At 41.9% G+C, this 14,067-nt stretch overlaps 1 protein-coding gene across 3 annotated transcripts in view; it reads left to right on the forward strand.

Moving 5' to 3' along the window:
• The window catches only part of septin12 (septin 12), a 414,646-nt gene that overhangs the window by 181,588 nt on the left and 218,991 nt on the right, over nucleotides 1-14,067 (forward strand). The gene's annotated exons all lie outside the window — the stretch shown is intronic.

Raw genomic sequence — 14,067 nt, forward strand, 5'->3', positions numbered from 1 at the left:
ATTAATTTGGAAAATATTGCCAAGATTTTTAATTTCAAACTAAGTAAAAGCAACAGTGAAACTAGGAAATGAGTCTAAACTATAGTTCAGTGGGAGGATAATCAGTGAAAAATTGGCTGCTGATTTGCTTACAAGTCTCTTTCGGCCTAGACCAATTTCGCCCCTGCTATGTTTGATTTTCAAGATATTGGTGTGGTTTAGTTGTGATATCTGTGTAAGCTTTAACCATTATAAAAGGGAAGGACGATACATCAGGGGAGAATTCCATTGAAGGTTTTAATGTTGGTGGTTTTAGCTAAATTTGTGAGTTGACGCTTCAAGTGTTTCCAAATCTATTGCTGCAGGGAGAAAAATTCAGTTCAAGTTTTTTTTTAAATTTCAGAATGAATTAGCTTGTGTATTTCAAAACATGATAGCATTCTGGTATTTAGACTAGTTATAACTGGCTGAATGTGAAATTGTCTATTATTTTGTGAACTACTTGCCTGCCTCTCATGTGGTACCTAAGGCTGCAATTACACTGCAGGCACTGGTATCTGTAATATGTATCCAGCAGATCGGAGTTATACTATTAGCTATGAATCTATCCAGGTTGCAGTAAACCCAGCCACAAAGAAGCACTGTATGTGCAGGCTCTCTTCGGAAATCCCTTTCCCCATTTCACAGATATGCTTTTAATGTGAAGTTGTAAAATTGCCGAGGCACTCCAGTGGCTACACAGGCGTTCTTAAAATGCAGCATCGCACTAAGCTGGAGTTATACAGCAACTGGTGCAAACTCAAGTTGGTGTGCTTTTAGGCATCAGATCAAGACCTGACAGCTGAGTTATACTGATGTTGTCAGTTTACATCCAAAGCTGCTTTTCATTGATGCGAACATGGAATCTTAAATACAGCCTGAGGTTGTGAGAAATTTTATTATTTTACAGGTGTTCATGTAAAAGAAAATCCACTACAATGATAAAACACTCGCTACCCTTTGATAGCTGTTGCCACTAGCTGTGCACAACGTATAGCAGCACTCTCGGAAAATGTCACTATAATTTGAAACAAGCCACACGCTGTCAGCTACGTGTGCTTCATAGTGTCAGTCATGGCTTAGTGATTAGCACTCCCGCCTCTGAGTCAGAAGAAGGTTTAGGTCCCACTTCAGAAACTTGTGTACAAAATCTAAGCTCTCACTGTCAGAGGCTCTGTCTTAGATGAGGTGTTAAACCGAAACCCTGTCTGCTTTCTCAGGTGGATTTAAAGATCCCATGGCACTATATCAAAGAAGAGCAAGCAAATTATTTCCAGTGTCTTGACCAATACTTACCCCTCAACTGACACCTCTGGCCATTATCACATTGCTCTTTGTGGGAGCTTGCTGTGCATACATTGACTTCCTGCATTCCAATAGTGACTATATGCTTCATTTGCTGTAAAGCAGTTTAGGATGACCTCAGATCTTGAAAGCTGCTAGATAAATGCAAGCCTGCCTTTCTTTACTGGAACTCCTTCAGACAGTAGCCTTGCGACAAGTCTGTCCGACACTGGCATTGTATTTTGAAGGGACTGCCCTCTGCCAGCTTTGTGCACAATATACAAAAACTTTCTTTAAAAAAATGAAAGAGTACTGTACAAAAACAGAAATTAATAGTATACAAAATTGGAAACCATAGCAACAAGTAATACCAAAATATAGTGTGAATCCAGTTCAAGGTTGAAATATACTCTTGGATTTCCTGTGGCATTGCACATGGTGAATCAGAGGTCATGGTGTTGCAAAGGGGTGAGACTACTGGGGTGTAGATGTGGGGGAGGACAGTCTTACAGTTTTGGTTCGTTTCTACACTTGTTTTTTTTCTTCTGTGTTTTTGATCACTCTCATTGGTGAGTCCCAACGTCCTATAAGTTCTGCGAGTGTCTTCATTAGCCTTGATAGCTAGATATGCTTTAGTTGTAGGCCCAAGATAACAAATGGAATATTTATTAAGTGTTATGGTTCAGAATATTAAGTGTTACAGAACCAAGATGGAATTAAGATATAGATCAACCATGATCTAATAGAATGGAGGAGTAGGCTCAAGGGGCTGAGTGGCCTACTCCTTTTTCTAGAACAACTTTTAATTGATTTAAGCCAATGGTTACTATCTTTTGCTTTCACACGATTGTTCTCGTCTTCAAAAGCAGTAGGGCATTACATTAGACCTAATTTTAATTTTGTGTAGTCTTACATAGTATTTACAGCATAGAAACAGGCCATTGAGCCCAACATTTCCATGCTGATGTTTATACTATACAAAAGCCTCCTTCCACCTTTCTTCATCTAACACTTCAGCATACCCTTCTGTTCCTTTCTCCTTCATGTGCTTATCCAGCTTCTTAAATGCATCGATGCTATTCGTCTCAACTACACCTTGTGGTAGTGCGTTCCACGTTCCAAGAACTCTTTGGGTAAAGAAGTTTCTTCTGAATTCCCTATTGGATTTATTAGTGATTATCTTATACTCATGGTCCCTAGTTCTAGTTTCCCTTGCAAGTGGAAACATCTTGAACTATTAAAAAATATACTAAATGATGTAAGTGGCTATTTAATAATAATACATTCATGCATATATTTACAGTAGGAAATCTATTCTCCAGTTTTTCGAAATGAGTCCTTTTCTTTCTGGTAGTATTCTCTAACAAGAGCGACCTCATCCATCCTGTATTTTTGTGAAGGTTCCACTTGGCTCACTGAAATTTGGCTGGGCTGCATTCTGCTGTCATTTCAAATCAATGAAGAGTTCAGCCACTTATAAGCACTTGACCAGTTGCCAAGACTTGGAGTTAAATAACTTCACGTTTTAAATTCAAAGATAACTGCCTTTCCTGAACCAGCTACACAATGTGTATATATTTGAAAGTGGTTTAGACGAACAAGGGCAGCAGGCACCTGGGAACACCACCACATCCAAGTTCCTCTCCAAATCTCTCACCGTCCTGACTTGGAAATATATCGCCTTTCCTTCATCGTCTCCAGGTTAAAATCCTGGACTTTCCTACCTATACCGGAGGGGCTGCAGCAGTTCAAGAAGGCAGCTCACCACCACCTTCTCAAGGGCAATTAGGAATAGACAATAAATGTTAGTTTTGCCAGTGATGCTCATAATCCGTGGACCAATAGAAAAATTGCTAATAAAAAGGCTTGAAGGCATAACATTTATAGGCAAGTTCAATTCTGGTTTTGACAAACATGCAATTTTACAAATCTTATTTTCAGCTCCTAGATATTTGTGTTCACCAGAAAGGAAGAATGGCTAAAAGGCTTTTGAAAAACACTTTGGATGAGTTGATTGGTTTACTTCCTGTATTTGTAACAGAAAATGTTACAAATTAATTTATTAATTTATTCCCTTTATTTGAATCAACACCTGTGATTCAGGAAGTGTGAAGTAATAGACAAGAAAAGCTTTTTATAATATATAGATTATATACCACTACTTTTTCTTATCAACCGAGAAACAGCTGTACATTAAGCAGATTGGACTGATAAAGGATAGATTTAATTTGAGCATGTGAGTGGGAAGCAATGGATGTTTGGTATCTCCTTCCACACTCTGGAACTAAAACCACACTTCATTCGGCTTTTTAATTTAGCTCTATATCCTATCATTCATTTTCAAAAAGCAGCGATGAGATTAGTGAAACTTTTACCAAGGTTATAAATACATCCTATAAACACACAAACTGCAAAATTAAAATCAGCAATTAAAGATTTAGATATCCCTCCCAATGGATTTGGCCAAAAACTATTTTCAATTTGGATCAAACTGTGATGAAGATAGTTTCATGAGGAAGTCCGTTTTTAAAAGGAAGTCATGTGCTGTGAGCAGTCTGGCTTTTACTTGCTGTCAGCCTCACCACTCAAGTTTCATGGGGAATGGTGCCTGTAATTGGTCATCAGCAATTTTTGCTTTTGTACGTAGAATCCAGGAGAAGAGTCAAAGTTTGGCAAGCTCGGGCACCGGGCAATATTTTCCTCAGCTGTTGTATTTACACTGTACGACAGCGGGAAAGGCTGACAGCACAGCTGTGCTGCGCTGGGCAGGAAGCTAAGGGCTGAAAATTGACCTGACCCAAGTTCTTCAGAGTCCCGAAGCTGCCAAAGACTCCGGCGTGAAGTGCTAAAGGCAGGATGTTAATATGGTTGATCCACCAATCTAGGAAAATGTTGCTGTTTTATTTGGCAAAGGCTGTATGTCTGTCACCAAAGCGGCAGGCTGTTGCTTCCTAGAAATTAGGCTGTTTTGAATATTTAAAGATTAGATTGCTCCTGATTTAAACCATTCAGGCCTGAGAAATAAGTTTGGGGAAGCAGTAAGAGTGGGATGTGTGGTGGAGACAATGATGGAAACATTTAAATAAAGGAAGAAAAAATGTATTCTTGATTAGTATAATGACGCAGGAAGATTAAAGAGACCCTCATCCAAACATCTGTTCAGGCTGTTCTGATAGCTCAGTGAGTAGATCCAATGAGCAACTAAACGACACAGACCAGAAATGGTCCTGATTGAATTCACAATCTGCACTCCTGGATTTTCTCATCCAGGGTATTGGTAGCAGTACCTCATGTTGGATCATGGCAGGGGAAATCAGTTAGAGATTCTACTCCTGATCACTATCCAACAACCCCTCCTGAAGTGTATGTGTATGAACACTGGGTGAACGGGCTTCCGTGCCCTCAGTCACATATCAAGCTGGTGCATTTTTTCCAGTCTCTCAGATGAAGAAATGCTCCCTATATGGCAGAATGGAAAGATGTTTTTGGAACTGAGCTAAACAAGGAGGCAACATTTTGGGAAGGAGAGACACCCCCGCCCCCCTCAAACAGTATTAACAGCTCTGCCCTTGATGATCAATATTTGGAAAGGATTATTAAAAATGTGGAAGAATTCTGTAAGATTTACCTCCAGTGATGTTGTGTGGAATATTTTCTCACAGTGAGAGTAGACATGAAGTTAAACACTACTGGGGTCCCATGCTGTGGAATTCACATCCCAAGACCCTTCTGCCTCTGCACCTCCCCCTCCTCACTGAAAAGCCTCCTTAAAACCCATGCCTTTGGCCAAGCTTTCGATCACCTCTCCTACCAATCTCCTCCTTTGGCTGAGAATCCATTTGCTTTTCTGCGAGGCAACTTGGGATGCTTTTGCTTTGTTTACAGGTGCTATAATAAGTACAAATGGTTGATGCTTAGACATTTGAGCTCGGTACAGAGCTTTACTCTGCTGGGAACAAAAGATTGGCAATTTGGATGTGGAGATTAGTGTGGTTCGCAAGATTTTCCATCCATTACAATGAACCAATTCCCAATATGTACTCCTGGCACAGGAAGCTGAGCTGCTGGGCATAAAGTCAAACCTTTAAATATTATAGTATGTAGAACCAAACAAATTCTATTCAGTATTTACTTTCCTGTTTGGATATTGTCCATTTTTCTCATGTGGAAGGGAGGAAGCAGAAATTTGGGCAATGGAATATCCACTGGTAGATGATGTATTGTGCCAATTTGACATCAACAACAACGTGTATTTGTATAGCTTTTGAATGATCACTGTAAATAGGCAGTGACATCCGATTTATTTGAATGTTTGTACTATACTGTTAAGTAACTATGGCTATACAGATTATGCAATGCCAACAGAATATTTTGGAGTAACCACTTCATATAATGCAATTGAATCTCATTACTGCTGGCCTGAATGAAATCAGGTAACTAAACACAGATATAAAAGCAAAATACTGCGGATGCTAGAAATCTGAAATAAAAACAGAAAACACTGGAAATACTCAGCAGGTCTGGCAACATCTGTGGAGAGAGAAGCAGAGTTAACGTTTCAGGTGGTGACCTTTCAGAATTTATAAAGGTTAGAAATGTCTTAAGTTTTAAACAAGTAAAGCAGGGGTGGAGTGAAGAGAATGAAAGGGAAGGTGTGTGATAGGACAGAGGGCTGGAGAGATTAACTGACAAGGAGGTCATAGGGCAAAGGCAGAGAGTGTGGTGAAAGACAAAGTGCAAAGAGAGTGTTAATGACAGAATAATGAACAGCCCTAGCCAAAAGCACAAACATGAAAACACCGGTAGGCAGGCACATGGTTTAAAAAAAATGATGAAAGAAAATACAATAAAATAAAAAAGGGCCAGTCATGCTCTGAAATTATTGAACTCAATTTTCAGTCCAGTAGGCTGTAATGCGCCTAATCGAAAAAGAGGTGCTGTTCCTTGAGCTTGTATTGATGTTCATTGGAACACTGCAGCAATCCCAGGACAGAGATATGAGCATGAGAACAGGGTGGTGGGTGTTGAAATGGCAAGCGAGACCTTGGATTGAATTCAAGACCTTTGTGATCTGGACAGCTCACTCACTCACTGCCTTAACCAGTTGAGCTAATGGGACAATCCACTAGAATTTGGCTATGGTATATTACCCAAAACCACGCATTCATGTTGTCTCACCTCAGATTTTTGCCTCATTCTTCCCTTCTGCTGAGATATGGTTTCATGGACAGTGGCGTTGCCATGGGACCTCACTCAAGTGGCCATTCTGCGCATGTGAACTGAGAGCGCTAGTGTGTCATTCAACTTGGAAAGCCCTACAGCCAAGCTAGATTATATTTTCACCAAACACTCAACAGGTATACATTTTCCCAACAAGTTCAGCAATCAGGAGTGGGATTTCTAGCCAATTTTATTTCCTCTTTGCGTGGCCCAGAGGTGCCCTGAGCTTTACAACTCAGCTTGTGGGCAAATCCAGGCCCTTGTTTTTGGAGTATGACACTAAATAATTACCATACACTTGACACAGTCAGCCACTTCCGTGCAAACTGTATGGTAACCACAACTTGCATGGCAACAAATAATCTCAGCAACGGTGTGTGTGAGGTACCGTTCTGTGAGAATGTGAATACTCCCACCAAAATGCAAGCAAAAAAGATTGAGAAATGAAACCAGGAAATACAATCTCAGCACTTTCATTTTATAAGTTGACCTTGGGGTTATTTGTGTGGTGTAGTATTTATAAACACAGTATGAAGAGGCCATTGAAGGTTTACGCAGGCCGTATGTTATTTCCTGACCTGCTGTGTGCTATCATTATTAACTGCTAGACGGTCACTGTTTCCAAATGTGGATTTCAAAGATTTTTGATCAAAGTTACTGATATCTAATGCTCCATGTGTAAAATAAATGCAATTACTTAAAAGTAGTAAATGCAGTCTTCAATCACAAGCGATAAATAATCTTGCCTTTCTCAAGTCTCAAGTGCTACTTTAATTGAGGCTGTCCTTTCCAGTGATTTTTCGATCCTTTTACTGTTTATCATATTCCTCCACTAAGCTCCATTGGGCTTAAACTCTACTTAGCCATAATGGCACAGAAAACGGCCATTTGGCCCATTGAGTCACTGCCAGCCCTCTGTAGAGCAAACCAATCCCTGTTAGTTAATCTATACCAATATCAAAATTCTTGTCTTTTTCTTTGTGCACTTCAAGTCTTCAATTCTTGGTCTCTCGCCGTTCCCCCTAATCTACATGGACCAAGCTCTACAGTCCTGCCACATCCAGTCGTGAATGGTGGTGGACAATTAAACAATTAACTGGAGGAGGTGGCTCCACAAATATCCCCATCCTCAATGATGGGGGAGCCCAGCACATCAGTGCGAAAGATAAGGCTGAAGCATTTGCAACAATCTTCAGCCAGAAGTGCCAAGTTAATGATCCATCTCGGCCTTCTCCTGAAGTCCCCAGCATCACAGATACCAGTCTTCAGCCAATTTGATTCACTCTGTGTGATATCAAGAAACGACTAAAGTCACTGGATACTGCAAAGGCTATGGGCCCTGACAATATTCTGGCAATAGTACTGAAGACCTGTGCTCCAGAACTTGCACCCTTAGCCAAGCTGTTCTAGCACAGCTATAACACTGCATCTACCAGGCAATGTGGAAAATTGGCCAGGTATGTTCTGCACACAAAAAAGCAGGACAAGTCCAACCCGGCCAATTACTGCCCCTTCAGTCTACTCTCAATCATCAGTATAGTGATGGAAGGCGTCATCGACAGTGCTATCAAGCAGCACTTGCTTAGCAATGAGCTGCTCACTGATGCTCAGTTTGGGTTCCACCAGGGCCACTCAGCTCCTGACCTCATTTGGTTCAAACATGGACAAAAGAACTGAACTCGTGAGATGAAGTGAGAGTGACTGCCCTTGACATCAAGTCAGCATTTGACACACCAAGACTATTCAGGCAGCACCTTCCAAACCCACGACCACTACCACCGAGAAGGACAAGGGCAGCAGATGCATGGGAACACCACCACCTGCAAGTTCCCCTCCAAGCCACACACCATCCTGACTTGGAACTATATCGCCTTTCCTTCACTGCCACTGGGTCAAACTCCTGGAACTCCCTTCCTAACAGCACTGTTGGTGTACCTATCCCACATGGACTGCAGTGGTTCAAGAAGGCAGCTCACCACCACCTTCTCGAGGGCAATTAGGGATGGGCAATAAATGCTGGCCTAGCCAGTGACACCCACATCCCAGGAACGAATAAAAAAAAAACTTCTTTCTTTGCTGTTTACTCTTTTCTATAAAATACCTCACTCTTCCCCTTAATTCCCCCAGTCTCTTTGGACTCTATCTGTCACTCTCCCGCCCATCTCCTCAGTCTCTTCAGACTGTATTGCTCAGTTTCCTGTCTGCCCTTTTATCATTGGGCTCAGTCTCATGACTGTTCTGTCTCCTATCACTGAGGCTGTGCAACTTTGCATAATTGTGTCAAAGGATATCCAGTATATATTACAACATAGCCAGCGTAATGTTACTGAGGGTGCATAGCTTTGCACAACTGCAGCGAACTGTCCCACAACATAACGGACAAACTTCCACAGCTTTATGTTTTAATTTATTAATAAAAGATTATGTTCAGGCGCAAGTTACTGAATTGTGATTAGTCCAGGAGCGCTATGGTTAATTGTGCAGCAACAGCCATGGCTCAGTCATAGCACTGTCGTGTCTGAGGCGGAAGGTTGTGGGTTCAAGTTTCCACCCAGACAGTTGAGCCCATAATCTAGGCTGAAAGAGTGCTGCACTGTTGGAGGTGCTGGGGGGACTTTTATGCTCTCCTCCGCGTCGGGTTTGGAGGCAGGGAGAGCACATAATTGGGTGGGATGGTGGTGGGGGTCCCCTCTGCCGAAATTAAGTCCAGGGCGGGAAGGCCTCACTGCCAATTGAGGCCTTTAAGTGGGCAATTAATGCTCCATTAGAGACTTTGTCCCACCACTGCAATTAGCCCAGCGGTGGGCTGGCCTGTCGCCACAAGGAGAGCGTGGCAAAAAAACCAATGCGGTTGCTTGCCGGTTCTGAGGGGCGGGGTGACTCTCGTTAAAAAGGCATTAGTGCCTGAACGAAGGAGCCAGCAATAGGAGGGGTAGGGGCCTGTTGAGAGCCACCTTCTTGCCCTTGCTGCTGGCACCCCTATACCACCCTCCCCCACGAACCACACCCTGCAAGACTCCTCCCGCCCTGTCCTACCTGTGGCCTGGGTCAAGCGCCGTTCCTAGGTCTCAGGTGGGTGCTCAGCGGAGGCAGTGGTGCTGCTCAGTTAAAGAGCTGTCGGCCTCTGATTGGCCAGCAGCTCTGAGGGCAGGACTTTCGTTGCTGGGCTTCTTGATCTGATGCAAGGCCTGCTGCTGTCCAGCTAAGTGCCTAATCAGCACTTGATTCGGCAGGCCTCCCACAGAAAGGGTGACGCAGGATTCTCGCCGGCATCTTTGCCGGAGGTCGAGACCCTGCCACCCGGATAAAATCCCAGCCGCTGTCTTTCAGATGAGAAACTGCATAGCCCATCTGCCCTCGCAGGTGGTCGCAAAAGATCCCATCATATTATTTGAATAAGAGCAGGAGAGTTATCCGGTGTGCTGGACTATATTCATCCCTGAACCAACATTGCAAAAGCAGGTTATCTGGTCATTATCACATTGCTGTCTGTGGTAGCTTACTGTGTGCAAATTGGTTGCTAGAGTTCCTGCATTATAACCGCAACTACACTTCAAAAGTACAACATTGGCTGTAAATCACTTTGGGACATCCTGAGGTGATTAAAGGTGCTATAGAAATGCAAATCTGTCTTTCTTTACTGCTACTTCAGCTGAGATCAAACAGACTTGAGATTGATCTGGAGACCTTCTCGATTGTATGGGGGGTGGAAGGTTATCAGGGGTAGGTGGAAATGTGGAGTAATCAGTTCAGCCATGAACTTATTGAATGGCGGAGCAGGCTCGAGGGGCCGAGTGGCCTACTCCTGCTCCTAATTCGTATGTAGTTCAATACCACACCCCGTAGTGCGGTAACCCACTAAACCCAGATCAGACATTCAAACATATGTAAATCCAGCTGGGTCATTTAATATTCATTTTTTTATTACTCATGGGAATCATCTGAATCCTTTACACCTACATTGATGAAGTTAATTGAAATATTTGATTATAAGAACCAAATATAGTTCACATTTCAGAGAATTCCAACTATTCTTTATCACTGGCTTGTGTTGAATATACATATTACATGGTTTGGTGGATTATTACAGATGGAACAAATCATTAAGTTCAGAAAGGGATGTTCAATAGAGTCACTTGGTAGTACAGAACTTGAGTATTGCTGAGAAAAGAGACATGCTGTCGAAGCTTTTTATCTTGCGCTCATCAGGACCGACACAAGAATGCCAAATTTCAAAAGGAGCAACAATTTACACAGCATGAGAAAAGGATGCTGATTAGTAAGTCAACTATGGTCAAGGCGTTGCCATGAAGAATGCACCAGGGAACTACTGTCCCCACACTTTGTTTAATTTTTAAAAAGCTGCAACGATGGACGTGTTCCCTTTGCCTGCAGAGAACAGGTCCCTGCGTATGAATGTACGTAGCTTCTAGCAAGCGTAAGTGAGCCACATTGTGAGCCCAACTGATAATCTTAAATTGGTTGTTAGCGTAATTCTTAGCACACTCGGGATTGTTCAGTAAGTGCTGTCTCATCAAGGAATCACATCTAACGTTGGACAGTACGTTCTGAGTTATGCATATATGGGCTGTTTGAGTAAGGTCAGTACTCTGCCTATTGCGAACAATCAAAAGGATGTGCTATTTGATATGATCCACCAGTCATTGGGACGTACAGTCTATGTACCTGGCATCGCACTGGCACTCATTTGTGTGGTGGGCAGAACTACTTCTTGGCTTGACGGTAGCATCCTGTTAGTGGAAAATACCACTTGTGTTGCTACTGCATAGTAGCAGCGTGAAGTGGCTAGCTTCACCTGCTGCTCAAGTTTTTGAGATACCTTACCCTTCCAGGGTAATTTGCTCCCTTATAACAGCTGAAAGTCAATGCTCAAGGGGCATCCTTGGCTTCAGATATTTTGCCTTAAACATTTTCAGGTCTAAAAGTGTGCAGTCTTAGGCCCATTCATGAGTATGCGCGATACACAATGAGCAATGATCTGATTGGGGTAGCCATTATTCCACAAGATAGCTTTGATGCACCCTATTTTGGAGTCAAGCTTGCATGGTGAGCAAATGGCTCAGACCCTATTTACGCGATTGCCAATAAAGCCAGGCTTATAGCACATGGAGCTGTAGGAATCCCACTGCGTATATTGACCAGTGAAGATAGACTTGCGGTAGACAGTAGTAGACAACCCATTAGCGGATTTCTCAACCAGCACTTTGAGGAAAGGGAGCTCATTAGACTGCTCCATTTCAAAGGTGAATTTGAAAGTGGGATGGAGTGCATTACGGTGTGTAAGGAAACTCTTACATGCAGATTCAAATATAACAAACATTTCATCTATGTATTGGAAATGTGCAAGGGGTAGTAAGCAGGGGTAGGCAACTGCCAACCAATCAGCACCCTTTTCTCATGCGCTATAAATGGTTGCTTCCTTTGAAATTTGGCATTTTTGCGTCTGTCCTGATGAGTGCAAGACAAAAAACTTCGACGGGATGTTCAATAATGTCAATTTTATAACTAGACAGGCACGAGGCCTGTTTATTTCACTTTATTAGTGATTTTCTTTTACCAGAACTTAAATTCTTATATTGCTACTCAGTATATGTTTTAGTAGATTATGGTTTACACACCAACAAGTGAGAAACAGTCAACAGACAAAAGATGTGACAAAATGCAACCAAACACTGCTGTTTTATGAAAAGGTTATATTTAGTGCTGAAGTATTGCTGGAAAAATTAAAAGTCATCAAAAAAACTCGTGCCTTAAGAACTCGGGCAATTTTCTCTCTTTCATTCTAGGGCAGTCAGTGCTCTCGGTTCGGGATCTGCATTGGTGGATACATCGCAAATGTTACAGCCAAAAGAATTTAGTACAACAGACTTTATTAGAACGTCAGGTTGGCAGCCATTTTCATTCAACAGGCTGGTTGTCCTGGATCCTTATCTCTGCAACAATCTAAGGGAACTATCACCATACAAATTTTATTTGGCCAATGAAGCAATATCCTGTGTATTAGCTGTGGGAAATACATTGTGAGTTGTAATCACTGTAGATCTAAGGGCAAGTATCAGAGTTACAGGTGTTTCCTTTCTGTGAGCAAATTCTTCCACCCTTTAAACTATTAAGTTCTCCGTAACTCAATAACTCCATAGGCATTCCATTGATTAAAAATGGAGCAGAACGATTTGGGATTGTGTAAATAAGAGATACTGCTGGAAACCTGAAAGGGAAACAGTAAATGTTGGAGACACAGAGCAGAGGAAAGATTGATTAACATCTGCATTCTGTAAAGCAAGAATCTCCTAGAAACATTGAGAATTTATGGCACAGAATGAGCCCATTCAGCCCATCATGTCTGTGCTGGCTGTAAAAGAGCTAGCCAGCCAATCCCACTTCCCAGCTCTTGGTCTGTAGCCCCGGAGGTTACGGCATTTCAAGTGAATATCCAAGTGTTTTTTAAATGTGATGACGGTTTCTACCTCTCACCCTTTCAGGCCGTCTAGTATGGTCGTAGTTCTGTTTAGCCACTGTGCCTACGAGCATCCCAAACAGAGAGAAAACACCCCTACTCACCTCTCCTGAAGGTGCCGACTCTTCCTGGGGCACAGTACAGGCAGCAGTTTGTTGCCTATGACATGCCCTATTGACTACTTTTTTACATGTGATCTGAAAATGTGTGTGTCAGACTATTTGGCTATGCAGGTCATCATGGTCAGGCCTCAATATTCCAATCTAAATAGAAATAATATTGGAATAATAAAACTATCTAGCTTTAATACTGAATAACTTGTATACACAAACTGAAATATCGGCAAGAAGCAAAGATTAAAGAAATTTTCGGGTAAATATTCCTCACAAAAGAGATTTGGGATGTCGATAATCTGGCTGAGAAAGCCAAAGGGAAAGCTTCAAATTGTAGCATGGAAAGTTCATGGAGAAATGGGCTCTCGCTGGTTGCAAATTAATTATTTTGTAGCATCCTACTGAGGTTCAAAAGTGCCAATTGAGGAAATGTATATGAGCAAAATTCAGTTACTTTACATGAACAACACCCTTTGCATTGATATAATAGATTTGTCCAGATGCCATTCATATACCCCACTTATAGATTCTGTTCACATGTTTCCACTTGATTGCAGAGGTGCTAATGATTCTGTGTTGGATTAAACTGAAATTACACACTATGCAGAGAGGGTGAGGGGCTGGCGGGGGAGTAGCTGGCGAGGCCCCTGAGATCGGATTCTTGATTATCTCTCAATTATTGGAAAAGACCAGGAGCTCTTGGGGATTGATAGTTCTCATTCACTACCATAAAAATAGCACATTTTACAATGTTTGTATTGGGAATATTGCCCCATTCAAGTACAAAGTTGTGCCCAGTTAATATAATACAGAAATAATCTGATTTTCAATGATAGAACAGGTTTAATATGATAGGATAGGTTTAATTACAGTTTAAAAAAAAGTAAGAAACATCTTAACCATACTTGTACTAGCTTTCACGTCAACACTTAACAGCTACCATCTCCTTCAATT

This window comes from Heterodontus francisci, chromosome 24 (assembly GCF_036365525.1).
Source record: "Heterodontus francisci isolate sHetFra1 chromosome 24, sHetFra1.hap1, whole genome shotgun sequence".
Lineage (NCBI taxonomy): Eukaryota > Metazoa > Chordata > Chondrichthyes > Heterodontiformes > Heterodontidae > Heterodontus > Heterodontus francisci.